A 16723-nucleotide genomic window follows, 5' to 3' on the forward strand; every position below is an offset into this window, starting at 1 on the left:
GACAACACAGCTATTCCCTTTTTTATTCTACATATAATTTATCAACTGTTGCTTTCACGGGTCAAGTCATAAACAACAATCACGTTCAATTACTTTTGACACTCAATAACAAAATATTTAATTCTTGGACCTACTGAAATGACGATTATTAAAATCGTTATCTCTACACATGAAAAATTTTTTATCACAGGAAAGAATGATTATTAAAAATCCTCATCAGTTAATGTAAATCTATGTTTTCACAGATGGTCAATGCACTGAGTGGGTGGAGAATAGATTTGCTTTTTGAACCACTGAAAAAACTCTCATGTACTCAATGTGAGGGTAGGTTAGTATTCTAGCTTTTGATATTCAATGCTCAAAGCGTACACAGGTTGGAGTGAGCAAAATCTAGACTCAACATTTACTGTGACCTAATGTGTGATGATAATTTACCAAGCGTCATCTGCAATGGCGTTCTCTCCATGCTGGATCAGAAACGCTAATACCCTACTCTGGCCTTGACTGAATTCCCTCAGTCGCAACTTTCCTGCGCTCTGTAGGACGTTAATCTTTCCCTAGTCATAATAATGGCTACAGCACACTCGCTGTGGTTTGGAGGGACGTGCACAATCTCTTTGCCAACAAAAATTCCTGCAGTAATAATTAGTTACTGCTTTGCTATCTGTCACCACGATACGTGAAGCATATCGTCCTCACTTCGCGGAACGCAAAGCTCGCAATGCCCTCGCTTATTTCCACAAACTCGTGAGGTCCACAACGAGATGAGAGACAGAGATAGAGCCTTAATTTTAGGTCTCAAAATGCTTTTGTATAAGGAGGATCTCTCCACCGTGTCGCCAAGTACGGCTTCAGCCAATCACCGTCTTGCTAGAAGTGAATAAACTTTTTTATTTTTCTTGCTGGGTCTCAACCTAGCCCTGTTAATGACGTACAGCCACTTGCCCTTGGTCCCGGCCTTATTTACGTTAAAAGGAATAATGTATTGTTCTGGCCTTATCCCTTTCTGCGCTGAAGCTCGCTGTTGTCTTGCTAAATTGGAGTTTTATGATATCATTAACCACCTGCTCCATTCGTCTCCAAGATGCATTTCACTTTAACTTTTCCGATCATGCCAATCCATATATTGGTAGATATTGTTTTGTTAGTTTTCGGTCCATGAGATTAACTGCAATTGCCTTTTGTTGATATAATTTATATTTTTTGAGGATCTCATACTGTATCGTCCTGTTGTTATGGATAAAGCTCATGTAAGGTCCGTAAATCTGGACGCCTTACAATATAATCAGATATTACTTAAATGTGTTTCTATTGTTTATCTGTATCAACTCCTATATTCATGAAGTGATAGATTTAAATGCTTTATGCAAATTTTATGAGGGAACATTGGTGCAGAGTTCATCGCCATTGTTCTAAATGATAAGGGCCCAGAGTCGTAATAAATATCTTAATACTCACTAATATTCAGAAGTAAAAATAAATGTAATTGTGGGAGATTTCTCTTGATTAGCGGTTCTTCCTTTGAAGCAGTAAAAGTAATCTATATTTCCAATAGTGAATCATATTTGAGTAAACTGAGTTCAGTAAATTGGGAGAATCCCCTTAGTGTTGTATTTTCACCAAAGTACAGTTAGATATCTGGAATTCTGTGTAATGGTGGTGTCTTTTAATATAAACACACCGTGTCAGGTAAAATAACTTTGAGAAGTACCACAACTGAATCACTGACATAAATAATTTTTCCACTGTAAAGCAGGCAGAATAACATTAATTCCAACTTCTTATAATATATAATTACCAATACATAGTGAAACCCCACAGTAAGAGAGATCATACCGTTAAATTATTTGTAAATTTGACTCGATTTTGCCATCACTGACGTAACATCACTACGTTTCATTTCGTCTCCTCCTCCTTTTCTGGGTGGTTCACTTTTTTGTCAGACACTGTATGAAACATCCCCTTTCAACAATTATACATGACTGTGCTTAAACTGACACACAATATTTTGTTAGCGCAACGCAATCTGACTTTCAAAATTCCCTACAAAAGAATGGCCCTGACTAACATTAAACTATACCTTTCACAAATCACTTACCTCACAAAAATCTTCGCTGCTCAAGCTACTGCAATACAGCGAGCGCCACTACTGCCAGCTAAATAAAAGATTCAAACTATGGAAGGCACTAACTACTGATAGGGATAGTTAGCAAATGAAAGATATTAATAGAGAACGAACAATGTATTTACCTTGATATCATCATATATAAATATAGCGGTTCATGACAAATTACAAATCTCCGCCATCTCTCTCCCCACATCCATCACTGCTGGCGGCTTACCTCCAACTGCGCAACGCTACGCGCTGTTCACATCCAGCTGCCGCTGCCCAACACTACAATGGCGAGTATTACAACAATGCAAAGCAGACACAGACTGCCCACAGCACAGCCAGTGATTTTCATACAGAAGTGGCGTTACCAATAAAAAAACCTAAACAGCCTACTTACATAGCCCCCATGCTCCCCACAAAAAATTTTTACAAATTGGATTGGGCAGTGGCCAATACAGATTTGAAAAAAATTTTTCATAATTACAATAACAAAGAAATCAAACGCACACACTTATTGATACAATGTTGGTCAAAGGCTAAAAATTTCTCACAGTCCATAAAGACAGTCCTCATCATTCGTCACAGTAAAATTGCAGTGATTTTCTCAAAGTCTGACCAGTAAAAGACAATGCACACAGACGTAGTGGATTTCCATGCAGTCTTGAAGAAGTAGTGTTGTCCTTCCAACGGAAAGACAGTGCTGACTCGACATGCAGACAGGTAATGGGCCACAACAGAGTAAACCCGCAGCAGAGTCAGTCGACGTTTTGAAGAATATTGGTAGTTAGGTCATCACAGAGCAGACCCACTGTAGTCCTGGTAGAGACAGCCAGCAGCCATCTGTTGCAAATGTGCAGGTGCACAATCACCATCGAAGAGTCTTGTGGACAATATAGCAAGTCCATAAACCACCACTTGTGCACTCACAAAGTTTCTGGAATTGTCCTTAGATCCAGCAATGCTGTTATCCAGTCCCTTGCTGAATCATTAACACACGTGCAAACACTATCAGTCCCTACTTCTCACATATTGTCCATGTACTATGACCAACAGAAACGTGTGCAGTGAAATGTTACTTAATTTGAAGAACTGGTAACAATTACAATTTGGTAACATAAAAATACAATAACAAAGGTACATGATACATCATTAAAAACATAACAATACAGATAACATTTGTAGTAATACAGGCTTTACAAAAGAATCGAAATAACATATACATCAGTGTTACAGGAATTATAAGTACCTACATAAAGATCAGAATAGCTTTGGAAACAACAACTTCACACATGAGCATTAAAACAAAACAGAATAAATAATGTCTAAACATCTTTACAAAGTAAATAACATAGTATTAGAAAAATTCTACAACATAGCTCTCATCAGCTAAACACATAAAGACAGGAAAAACACAAATATACAAGAGTACACAAACATATAGAGGGATGACACAAAAGGAAAGGACAGGGTTTGTTTTACTGCAGTCCAACCCAAAACTTCATATATCTTTCCTCTTATTTCATCCTTTGTTTCCACCAAAAAAATTCTATCTAAGCATGCTTTCTGTATTTATATGTTCACACATTTCTCACCTCAACATTTATTTCCAAGAAAATCCTACCTAAACCTGTTTTCTGTACTTTTTTCTGTATAACTCCTCAATGCATTTCTTCCAATTCATCGAAACTCATTCTCTTAGAGGCTACCTACTCTTAAACTAACTTAAATCTACTGAGCTCAGATGCTAAACTAAGGGACGAGGCAATGCAGCATCACATAACAAATTATCACAAACAGCAATGACAAAAAAATGCCAATTTGCAAAGCAAGCAGCAGCAAATCTAAATTAACAGATAAAATGCAAAATTACAACTAATATGAGCCAATGTGCAGCAACATGAAAAATAAATGAGTAGTAAAATTGGCTTAGCAGAGTAACACAAAGTCAAATTCAGTAACACTACGCCTGGCAAACAGCAGTAACTTATACCTAAAAATGACATAGCTCAAGCAGAAAAAATATTACAGTAAAAACAACAATGCAGATAAGGGAAATGTATATTCACATCTTAATATCTATGTAATTAAATTGGTGCACCACAACAACTTATTGTAAAAGAAATATTACCATGTACTTGAAAAGAATATTATGTATGCAGTTACTGTTACTAGTTCCTTCTTATTGTTCTTTCCTTTCCAAGAGCTCCTTTATAGAAGAATGTGGGTCATAAAATAATTATTTAATAGATCTGTTGACAGAAAGTGTTCACATTAGCAAATGCATTTTATTTTATAAAAGCAATGCTGCAACACAGCTGGAAACCAGATGTCAAATGAAATAAGCAATTACGCAAACCAAAGCATAAAAACATCATTCAATAGTCATGTGGCATTTCGTAACTCAGTAGCTCTCAACTCTCGTAGAAAGACACTTGTCATAATCAGGTGTGCAGATGTACGAATATTTCCCATCAATTCATAAGCATTTCAGTAATTAGCACAAAGTACGAGTAACCATATGTTTTCAGGTAATGAGCGTGTAATATTTGCGATGCTTTCTACAAAGGAACGTCAATAGCCAGGATAATGGCCTCCCTTTTTTTTTTTACCTGTGCCGCTGAAAGGCTAATGGCTTTTTTTTTTTTTTTTTCGGGCGGCTGTCGCCCAGGTGGGTGCCCGCGACGCATTACGTGCAGGTGGTCACTTAACTTTCTTACGGAAAAATTTACGACAGCAGTTTCCGCTACAGTGACAGTCTCACATAAAAATATTTCACAGGTCAAGAATTAGCGTTGCAAATCTGTAGAAACAAAATCCTATGAATATAACAGTGTCCAAAAAAATTTTCAGTGGCATTGTGATACATTCACACATGATTCACACATGTACACACATTTCATAATTCTAAAGTATGATTCTTGGTTTCCAACATCCTTTTCCATAAGTCAGAGTCCCTAATCACTATTCATTACTCCTTACCTTATTACACATATATATATATTCGTCGACACGTCAATCTTGCGACGGCACTTCAATATTTCATCATAATAAATACATAGCATAACCAAATTCCTCATATAGCATCAGCTTATTGATCATAAACATACCTCAACAGCATAATACACATCGTGTCATCTCCCTCAAACGTACTTTAAAAATCATGAATCCATACCAAATACATCATTCATAGCTCTCATAGTATCACAATGGTTCCGAAAATATATGAACAGTTCACAAAGTACAAACAACATACAATTTTGTAAGTGTGAAGTTATCCAACGGTGTAATTATGTAAACGTCTGTCACTGATGTAGTAAAATAAATGCCTGTCTCTCTCAAGTAAATAATCAGACAGCTGTGTAATTTGTGTGTTAGAGAAATATGGTACCGATGTGTAAAGTTGTATAAGCAAATACCATATTAGCTAGGGTTCCTTGTGGTTGCCACACACATGGTACACAAAGTAGGCGTATACCCCCCTGAGGATTAATGTAATTATACCCTCAGGTGTTACAGATTACAGCAATGGAATGAAATGTATCACGGGAAACTTTCTTTGTAATTCAAAAATCTTTAAAAATAAATGTTTTAAGTACAAAATTAATCACTCAAATACGTGTCCTGTAGCGCTAAATATGCGTCTTGCTGTAAGATAATCTCTGTGGAAGTGTCGTAGTTATCGTCCTCCGAAAGCTAAGTTCTGCAGAAGACAATGTACTTACCTCATGGTAAACGAAAGTGAAATGCTTTGCGTATAGATATCTTAGTTATTACGCTTATTGTTGTGGTGAAGAACGTGCTGTGCTGTAACGTATTGTTGTGCTACGAAAGAGGCTGTCTCATTGTAGCTATAGCACAAAAGTTACTACTAAAACATGTTTTACTTTGCAGAATAATACAGAAAAACTGTGCAGATATGAAACAGAAACACCGCAAACAGATTCTAAGTCTGACAAATCATATTAGTAATGTGAAGCGAAAAATTTTGTGGGAAAGACAAAGTTAAAAGGCAGATTATCTTTCAATAAACGGTTTTACATGTGAAATGTGGTACAATCCCTTACTCTTCAAAGTACTCAGAATTTCAGCTTGAACGCAATTATCATGCAGTATACGTCGGTAATTTTTCACAAGGTTAGCGTCAATGTTATTTTTCTCTGAGCCAGCCGGCGCATGTGGGTGCCTGCGGCGCGAGTCATTGTCTGTCTCTTTGTTGGCGTGCGTTGTTATTGGGATTAGGAGACCTAACTTCTACAAATTCGCCTTGCCGAGAGGGCCCAGCTCTGTTAGAATCCCGCCGGTTCTGATGAAATTCACGTCTGTCGTTTTGTCGGTAGTTTCCACAGTTTCTTTCTTGTCGGTCACGTGGTTGAGAATTTCTCCCTGAGTCGTAACTGCGCGCTGGACCGTTGCATCTAAAGTTATTCTGTCTCCCTTGATAATAATTGTTTTGGTTCCCATATTGTCTGTTTCTCTGATTGTCTCTGTGACAGTCATTACTGCGGAAAGGTGATCTTTCCCTGTAACTATTACTACTCTGCCAACGGTTGTCGTACGGGTGGTGTCTATTTTGGTCACGATATGTGTTGTGAGAATAGCTTTGTCGTGTCCAGTTATTATTTCTTTCATCGCGGAATTGCGACGGATGTGATCTGTAATTGTTGTGCTCCTGCGTTCCGCGATTGTCAGTGTCAATTTCCAGTTCTTGTAACAGTCCCTGAAAAGCTTCAATGTCGTCTTTGCAACGTCCTGCCAAAATAATATGTCGTAAATGTTCAGGCAGTTTGATTAAGCAAATGCGGATGAGTTCTGAGGGGCTTTATGGGTTTGAAAGATACTGATTCTTATGCAACATGTCTTCAAAATATTTCACAAGACTGGAAAATTCAGATTGTTCGAAACGTTTCATCATTATGATGCTATGTTTTACTCGATCTTGTGTGGCTTGAGACCAATATGCTGAGAGGAAGGCATGGTAAAACTCTCCTTCACTGTGGCAATCGTGAATTACCGATCGCTTTCTTACAGCTGGTTCATTCTCCAAGTAGCCACACATAAATTCTAATCTGTGCTCTAATGACCAGTTGGGAGGAAAACAATGAGAGAATTGATGGAGCCATGCTTGTGGATGAATGTCGTTGCCAGAATTCTTAAATGTTTTGAATTTACGTGTAGTAATGAACAGCTTATAGTCAAAGTCATCATGTCGGCGAGTCGCATATCGGTCATTGTTACGTCGTTTCGGCGGTTCCATTTCAAAATTCGGTGCACCTTGCCAATTTCTTTCATAACTTCCGAAATGCCCTGTGTTATTATTTTGTGGCTGTTCCGTATTTCTGTGTCCCTCTTCCCGTATTGGGGCGCGAGTATCCTCTGAAATACGTAATTCTTGTATTACCTGTGTCAGCTGATCTAGTACTTCTCGGATTTCTCTTTTGTACTGTGTATTGATTTGATTTTGATTCTGTTTGAATTTTCTAATTTGTTCATACTCTTCTGTGTCAGTGAAGGGTACAGGTCTTGTGTCATTCAGATCATCATCTACCTTTGTAGATAAGTTAGTGACCTTATCCGAAAGTTCGGCTACTTTCTCCGATAGTGAACACATTTCCTCAGCGTGTTTTTCTGAACCAAGTTTCAGAGTGTCCATTTGTGTTGAAATCGTATCTACTGTGTCCTTTAAGTTTTCTTGAGTTTTTGCAAGTTGCGTAACCGAATCGGTAGACGCAACTGAGTCAATTTTAGCTTGCAAGGTGTTGTGATTTTCATGAACAATGGTTTGCAGTTCTTTTATGGCTGCCTCGTGATTCTGTAATACATTTTCATGCCGCGAAAAAATGGGTTGAAAATGCTCACAAATTTGTGTTTTTATGTCATTACAGACTTTTTGGCATTTCGATTCAATGTTATGTAACTCACTAGTTAAATCTTCACGTGTTTGTTCAAGTGTGGTGTCTAACTTTTGAAGATTTTGTCCCATTGCGTCTAACTGTTGCTGTGTTTGTCTCTGGTGTTGTTCCATTGTGTCTAACTTTCGAAGATTTTGTTCCACTGTGTCTAACTTTTGCTGTGTTTGTCTCTGATTTTGTTCCATTGTGTCTAACTTTTCAAGCTTTTGTCCCATTTGTTGCATTAATTGTAATAACAATGCACTGGTATCTGAAACATGTTCCTCAGTGCTTTTCGGCAGTGAATTTGCACCGGCAACATTCACATTTTGACAAGCGGAAAATGTGTCTTGACTCATTTGAGAAAACGGTGAGAACCCAAAACCTGAGTCTGCAGTATTTGCAATATTGTGTTCTGTCATTCCCGATTCCTGAGGCGAGCTGTTGCCGACCAATCGATCGATAACGCTTCCCTGTTCACTACCTGTTTCACTGTCTACACCATTGTTTGCCGCCCGCTCCATTTCCCTATGCGCAATTACCAAATTACTACTTTGAACATTAGTTAATTCATTACCCAGTGGTGCTGGCAAGCTACGCTCGTCGTCAGTATCATTTCTCAATTTACTTTGGAGCCTAGTGTTACGTTTTTCACACGCCATAATTGTCACAATATTTCACACGATAACACAGAAAAGCACAATTTGAAGTGCAAAACTAGGAGAACACATTAACATAGCACTGAAAATAATATCTAGTTAATTGCAAGCGTAGCTGCGAAATACTTGGTGCAAATCTATATGCATGCCACAACTGTTTTACTGTACAACAATGAAAGGCTACAACTACAAAGGGGATTCTCTCTACAATTACGCGCTAGCAATAAACAAAAGCTACACTAAATACACAAACTACAAGAAAAAATCAGAAGATTCCAGTGAGGTATCCTAGGCTAAGGGTCGACATATGAAACATCCCCTTTCAACAATTATACATGACTGTGCTTAAACTGACACACAATATTTTGTTAGCGCAACGCAATCTGACTTTCAAAATTCCCTACAAAAGAATGGCCCTGACTAACATTAAACTATACCTTTCACAAATCACTTACCTCACAAAAATCTTCGCTGCTCAAGCTACTGCAATACAGCGAGCGCCACTACTGCCAGCTAAATAAAAGATTCAAACTATGGAAGGCACTAACTACTGATAGGGATAGTTAGCAAATGAAAGATATTAATAGAGAACGAACAATGTATTTACCTTGATATCATCATATATAAATATAGCAGTTCATGACAAATTACAAACCTCCGCCATCTCTCTCCCCACATCCATCACTGCTGGCGGCTCACCTCCAACTGCGCAACGCTACGCGCTGTTCACATCCAGCTGCCGCTGCCCAACACTACAATGGCGAGTATTACAACAATGCAAAGCAAACACAGACTGCCCACAGCACAGCCAGTGATTTTCATACAGAAGTGGCGTTACCAATAAAAAAACCTAAACAGCCTACTTACAACTGTGCATTTAACTACTTTCTGCTTCTCGTTGCATTGTATATCCCTCCTTTTAGTACCGATATCATATCAGTATTACTATTATATCTTTCAATTCATCTCTGATACCGAACAAATGGAGGTAACTACCAAAGACCAAAATTAGTTAAGAGAAATGGATCAACTGAAGTATATAAGTAACAAGGTGGCACAAATTCATGAAACAGAGCACAGTAGACTAGCATAAATGAGAAACATGCTCTTCCATAAAAATCTGTTGGTATCAAAAGCGACAAGGAACTGAGGGACGCATTGGTGATGCTGTACTCCTATAGCACAGCCTTTTATGAACGCAAAAGCTGCATTGTGGGAAAGGGAGAGAAGAAGAAATAGATAGTGTTTTAAATGCTGCAGAATTTGAGCAGATAAAGTAAGACATGAATAGATGTTGGAAAGAATACATAATAAATGAAACTTGGGGAAATCTTCTTACCAGAAGAAATGACAGAGTAATGGCACATGCACTAAGATGTACAGGGTCTGGAAGGTGACGCAGAGAGGAAAAACTGCAGTAAAAATTATGACTTACTTATTTTTTATTTTTTGTTATTTTCTGCCAGTCTGTAACGTAGCAGCCCCTCTCGCATCTTCATACACTTATTCACAGTCGTCAAATTAGCCTACATCGCATTTCTAAATCCTGAATTTGCATACATACAAATTAATGTAATCACAACTGTAGTACGCTATCATGCAAAGTATGTAAAAGGACACTATGTACCTGCATGTGCATGATCCGGAGTAGGATGCATGCATGTCGTACTTCTGTTTATTTCACGTAGGAGACGAGTGGGAACCTTCGGGCCGTGAAGAGGCCAACCGCTCACAATAGCATCTGCTCACTGAGAATTGCGGGCAGAGTCCCGATCCCTGGCTAGCTGCTTTCTCTTTTGATGTCAGGTCTCAGTGTCCACACTGACGAACCGTCGCTATTTTTACAGTGACCTGGGGCAGTTTTCTCATGTTTCGGACAGGAACACGTCAGCTTGGTGCCATGGCTGTGCTATTGTCTGGGACGTTTTGGACACACGAGATAGCCGACAGAACGGCGCCACACGGAGCACCCCAATTATCGTATTCCTTTGGCACCCGTCGCCAGAAAAGTTACCTGTGAAAAGTCCTGGCGGAGGCTATGATATCCTGCTCGAATGTTAAGTCAGCACACGTTTGCAGTCAACGTCGAGAATTGGCGGGAAGGAACGGTATTGACACCTAGGTTGACAGAGTACGGTACTGGGAGTCTAGACGAATTTGTTGTTAAGCCCATAATTGACGACGGCTTTGTTTATTGGAGACTATTGGCAGAGTTCTAGCAAAGCGGAGCAGACGCTCTCTGAGCGCAGGACAGAAGAGAATAAGTGGAGATGGTCCCTGGCCGGCACAGGAGTCGGTCGCGCACTCTGCCGCCCTTGCTGCAGACCAATTTCATTCACAGTTTCACTTGTCCAGCCATCCAGACCAACATAGTATTTCGCGCTCTCGCTTCAATAGGTCTCCAAGGCGGAGCCTATCTCCATGCAGCGGCCGACCACGAGGTGTTGTTGTGGTGGTCTTCAGTCCAGAGACTGGTTTGATGCAGCTCTCCATGCTACTCTATCTTGTGCAAGGTTCTTCATCTCCCAGTACCTACTGCAACCTACATCCTTCTGAATCTGTTTAGTGCATTCATCTCTTGGTCTCGCTCTACAATTTTTACCCTCCACTCTGCTTTCCAATACTAAATTGGTGATCCCTTGATGCCTCAAAATATGCCCTACCAATCGATCCCATCTTCTAGTCAAGTTGTGCCACAAATTTCTCTTCTCCCCAATCCTGTTCAATACCTCCTCATTAGTTATGTGATCTACCCATCTAATCTTCAGCATTCTTCTGTAGCACCACATTTCGAAAGCTTTTATTCTCTTCTTGTCCAAAGTATTTATCATCCATGTTTCACTTCCATACATGGCTACACTCCATACATAGCAGCCGTCATTAGCATGCCGTCTTGCACCATACGCAGCTCCAGCCTGTAGGGTTTCAGTTAAATTTTTCAGCCGCCCAAACTGGAACTGAGGTTCCTCAGCAGTAACCTCTGTACAACCACCTTGCCTCCTTAGATGATATCGTAGTGTTACATCCAATTACCCTCTTGTTTCTCGATATTGTACATTTCACCTGTTCTCTTTGCTCCCCCTTCTCGTAGTAGAGAAGCCCACAAAATTTCATGCAGAGCCGTTTGTGACAGATTCTTGCCAACACCTCTATCGAGTGAGGACTATTTAAATTTTTGTGATTTATTTAAAGAAAATAAATGTACAGTAATAGTAAATTTTTATTACGGTATTTATCCGTTAAACTGCCACACTCACCAGAATGCTTTCCCAACACCATTTTTGGAGAGGAATTTTGATTATATAAGTGGAGGGCGGGGGGTGTTTGTGTTGTTGCCTCAGATGATAATTACACGAAATATTTGTCGGGATATGTAAGCGGTGGGTCCTTGAGGTATGGCAATACGCGAACATGAGAAGTGAGTTTAAACAGTTTTATTAACAAAGGCTGATTATAAAACACGCATGTTACGCACACCCATCATCACGGTGTCTGACATCCTAATTACGGTCATATCGAAAATCTCCATGGTGAGCTAAGACAAAGAACATGTTCACGCCCGAGGCCACGCTAGTTAATACGGCGCGCTGCGGATGGCGGCCAGTGCTTACTACCTGCGTCGCACTACAGCCGGAGTCTGGCCCCGCTAGCTGAGTCAGCGCGACAGAGTATCAATCCTAAGGGCCCGGGTTCGATTCCCGGCTGGGTCGGAGATTTTCTCCGCTCAGGGACGGGGTGTTGTCCTAATCATCATCATCATTTCATCCCCATGGACGCGGAAGTCTCCAAATCGAAAGACTTGCACCCGGCGAACGGCCTAACGGTCTACCTGACGCGAGGCCCTAGTCGCACGATATATATATATATATATATATATATATATATATATATATATATATATACTGCAGTTCAGCCGGACGCACGTGTACTGCCCAAACAAGTTTTCAGCATTCCAGAGAGGTCGGCTGGCGAGCGCGTGTAACGTATTGTACGGCTGTTTGCAACCCGTCGACCCTTACAATTTCATAATGAATAAATTATATAAGAGGCGAGTCACCCCACGTAGGATTTATATCAGGGCCGTTATAAGACTGCAATACATACCTTGTGCAGATTTAATATAAACCCACTTGGGTGGGATTTGCATAACATTATGATTCTGCCTCCTAAATTGGTTTCAGTTAAGGGTACCACGATAGCGAATATGTGTCAAGTTTCCAAGTGTGCTGACTGGTTTAAAGCGGCTGGCCACGAGTTCCTCTCCTGTGCCAGCCATTTTTCCTGGTAGTAGCACTTACACCCAACATCCGCATTTATTTGTAGAGCGTATTCCAGCTGGATTATATGATGATCAGACAGATATTTTGAAATCAGATATTGGATTCCAAGGCGTACCCAGGAGCAGAGACAGACTCAGATATCCAATTTAGTAATGATGAAGAGTAGACTGAAATTCGAGAGAATCGTCCGGAAGAATCAGTGTGTAAGGAAGTGGGACACTGAAGTACTGCAGAGTAGTGAGAGGCTTTTGTTCTCTAAATCTGTAGATACTGCATATCCGAGGAGAATGTCCAGCTGCAGAGGACTGCACGTCTCTGAAACGGGCAGTTACAGAAGTTGGGCAGACAGACATGAGTACAAGGCAGGTAACGTCGAAGAAACCTTCGGTAACAGATGAAATACTTCAACTAACCGACGAAAGAAAGAAGTACAGAAATGCTCAGGGTTCAAATGGTTCAAATGGCTCTGAGCACTATGGGACTCAACATCTGAGGTCATTAGTCCCCTAGAACTTAGAACTAGTTAAACCTAACTAACCTAAGGACATCACACACATCCATGCCCGAGGCAGGATTCGAACCTGCGACCGTAGCGGTCTCGCGGTGCCAGACTGCAGCGTCTAGAACCGCACGGCCACTTCGGGCGGCAAATGCTCAGGGAAAGACAGGACTACATCACTATAAATCACTTAGTAAAAGTCAAGATGATCCCATACTCAAGAAGAAAGTGGAAATTCGGTGCCGGCACATAGCTTACCCCTCTTGGATAACACAAAGTGGGCCGCCGAGCAGAACATCCGCATCCAACAGATGGGTCACTGTCAACAGTGTCACATGCCCTCACTATATGAAACAAGGCAGGCGGGTTTGGAACTTAACACAAGACATTGGTGTGAAGACCGGTGATGAGGAACCTTACATCACTACCCCTCCTCCCTTTGTCGACCAAATACTGACAGTGGAACTTTTCCACCACTTAATGCCGAATACGTCGCTTAGGAATAAAATAAATAGACGGTGCAGGGAAGCCTGGTGATATAGCTGCAGGAAAAAGTGAAAAAAATCGAAAAATAAATGGTCGTCGAAAGGAGTGATTCATCACACAGAAAGGTCAAAACAACAGGTAACACTAAGAGTGCAACGGTACATTCACTAGAAACAATTCAAAAGCCAAGATCGCTTCAATATTGTTTACTGGATGACCGGTTTCAACGCACTAAAGGTGCCATCATCGGATCTGAATGTAGCTTAACATTTATAAAACCATTTGGCACCTTTAATTTGTTGAAACCGGTCATCCAGTAAACAGAGGGCGAGTCAAAAGTCCTTCGACACCTTCAAAAGTTGGAAGATTAAAGGGAAAATTGAAATGTGATGATGAGAACATAGGTGTGATGCGGTGCCGCAACTTTTGGAGTGAATGTCATTCATGGTCGCCGTCCTGAAATCCGCTATTTTGGATTCAAGTAATTTTTTTTAAATGGGAAGGGGGGTGTATGACACATCAAACAACACTCGCTTCAGCTCTGGAATTGAGTGGTGTAATTTGTTTTGGCTATCTTGTACAGTTTAGTAGTTATTAATGTTCAAAGTTACCTTGACACCGACTCATGTCTCTCTTTGTTCCAGGTGATCTAAAATGGGTCAGACACGTGAACAGAAGATCGAAATGATCCTTATATCAGGGGAACGTAGCTACCAAACAATAGCAGCTGACTACAACAGATTGCTATATATAACGGTAATATCTGTTCCCGAAAGAACAGTTACCGTGGATGACCATGCAGCTGCATGGTCATCCACGGTAACTGTTCTTTCGGGAACAGATACTACCGTCATTTATAGTTAAAAATATGACTTCGCGGCCACTGACCTTCTTGTGCGAACGCACACGCTATGCCCGAACTCGTACGGGACTTGGTAGATTAATCTGCCACGAGTAATGTGTATGACGGGCAAACATCTATTAGGCGCACTACGAATGTAGTGGTGTGGACATGTTGGGAATGTGGATCTCACGGGTAGCGTGCAAGGGATAAGTCCCTGAAGACGCACAATCTTCTGTGCCCGCGGTGGCTCAGATGGAGAGAGCGTCTGCCATGTAAGCAGGAGATCCCGGGTTCGAGTCCCGGTCGGGGCACACATTTTCAACATGTCCCCAATGAAGTACATCAACGCCTGTTTGCAGCTAGGGTGTCCATTTAATTATCATTTCACAACAGATTGCACCCAGAGAGAGAACGGGTATCGCACAGCACGGTGGTTCACGTCATCACAAAATGCCGGGAGACGGGCTCTGTTCACGATAGGGCACGTAGTGGGCGACCAAGGACTGCCACCAATGAGGAAACTGCAACTGCGGGTGTTGCGTCGTTTGTGAAAAGTCTTAAACCAACTACCCGTCGTGTGGCCCTAGCGTGTGGAATAAGCCAAACCTCTATTTTCCGGATATTGCACACCGAGTGGCATCCTTACAAGTTGCAGATGCAACATCGACTTAACGAGGATGACCCTGATCCCGGTTGGCGTTCTGCCTGTGGGCTACTGAACAACACGAACCGGATCTTTCGTTTGCCAATGTCATACTGTTCAGCGATGAGGCGTATTTCACTTTTAACGGGGAGGTTAATCGACATAATTGTCGACACTGGAGTGACGCGAATCCGAACTGGGTTGCCCCAATTCGAGAACATAGTCCAGCGAAGGTGATGGTGTGGTGTGGCATATGGGACACCCGCATCATTGGCCCACGTCAAACCTATGTTCCCATCATTACATTTAAATTTTCCCTTTCATCTTCCAACTTATGAAGGTGTCGAAGGACTTTCGACTCACCCTGTAGTTATGCGATCTTGGCTTTTGAATTATTTCTACAACAGAGTGATCGCCTCGCAACACACTATGTGTTCACTGCAAGGTACTTTCACTGTTACACGCAGAAGAGAGGGCGGATAGGTGGAAAGAACACACTAAAAGTCTCTAGAGGAACGGAGGGTTCCAAATGATTGGAAAAGAGCACAGATAGTCCCAGTCGTCAAGAAGGGTCGTCGAGCAGATGCGCAAAACTATAGACCTATATCTCTTACGTCGATTTTAGAACATGTTTTTTGCTCGCGTATCATGTCATTTCTGGAAACCCAGAATCTACTATGTAGGAATCAACATGGATTCCGGAAACAGCGATCGTGTGAGACCCAACTCGCCTTATTTGTTCATGAGACCCAGAAAATATTAGATACAGGCTCCCAGGTAGATGCTATTTTTCTTGACTTCCGGAAGGCGTTCGATACAGTTCCGCACTGTCGCCTGATAAACAAAGTAAGAGCCTACGGAATATCAGACCAGCTGTGTGGCTGGATTGAAGAGTTTTTAGCAAACAGAACACAGCATGTTGTTATCAATGGAGAGACGTCTACAGACGTTAAAGTAACCTCTGGCGTGCCACAGGGGAGTGTTATGGGACCATTGCTTTTCACAATATATATAAATGACTTAGTAGATAGTGTCGGAAGTTCCATGCGGCTTTTCGCGGATGATGCTGTAGTATACAGAGAAGTTGCTGCATTAGAAAATTGTAGCGAAATACAGGAAGATCTGCAGCGGATAGGCACTTGGTGCAGGGAGTGGCAACTGACCCTTAACATAGACAAATGTAATGTATTGCGAATACATAGAAAGAAGGATCCTTTATTGTATGATTATATGATAGCGGAACAAACACTGGTAGCAGTTACTTCTGTAAAATATCTGGGAGTATGCGTACGGAACGATTTGAAGTGGAAT

At 41.0% G+C, this 16723-nt stretch overlaps 1 non-coding gene across 1 annotated transcript; it reads left to right on the plus strand.

Moving 5' to 3' along the window:
* Positions 1-15005: 15005 nt before the first annotated feature.
* Positions 15006-15080, plus strand: Trnat-ugu. The gene has a single exon. It is a non-coding gene; the product is annotated as a tRNA-Thr (tRNA).
* The last annotated feature ends 1643 nt before the right edge of the window (positions 15081-16723 follow it).

This window comes from Schistocerca piceifrons, chromosome 2 (assembly GCF_021461385.2).
Source record: "Schistocerca piceifrons isolate TAMUIC-IGC-003096 chromosome 2, iqSchPice1.1, whole genome shotgun sequence".
NCBI classification, from domain to species: Eukaryota; Metazoa; Arthropoda; class Insecta; order Orthoptera; family Acrididae; genus Schistocerca; species Schistocerca piceifrons.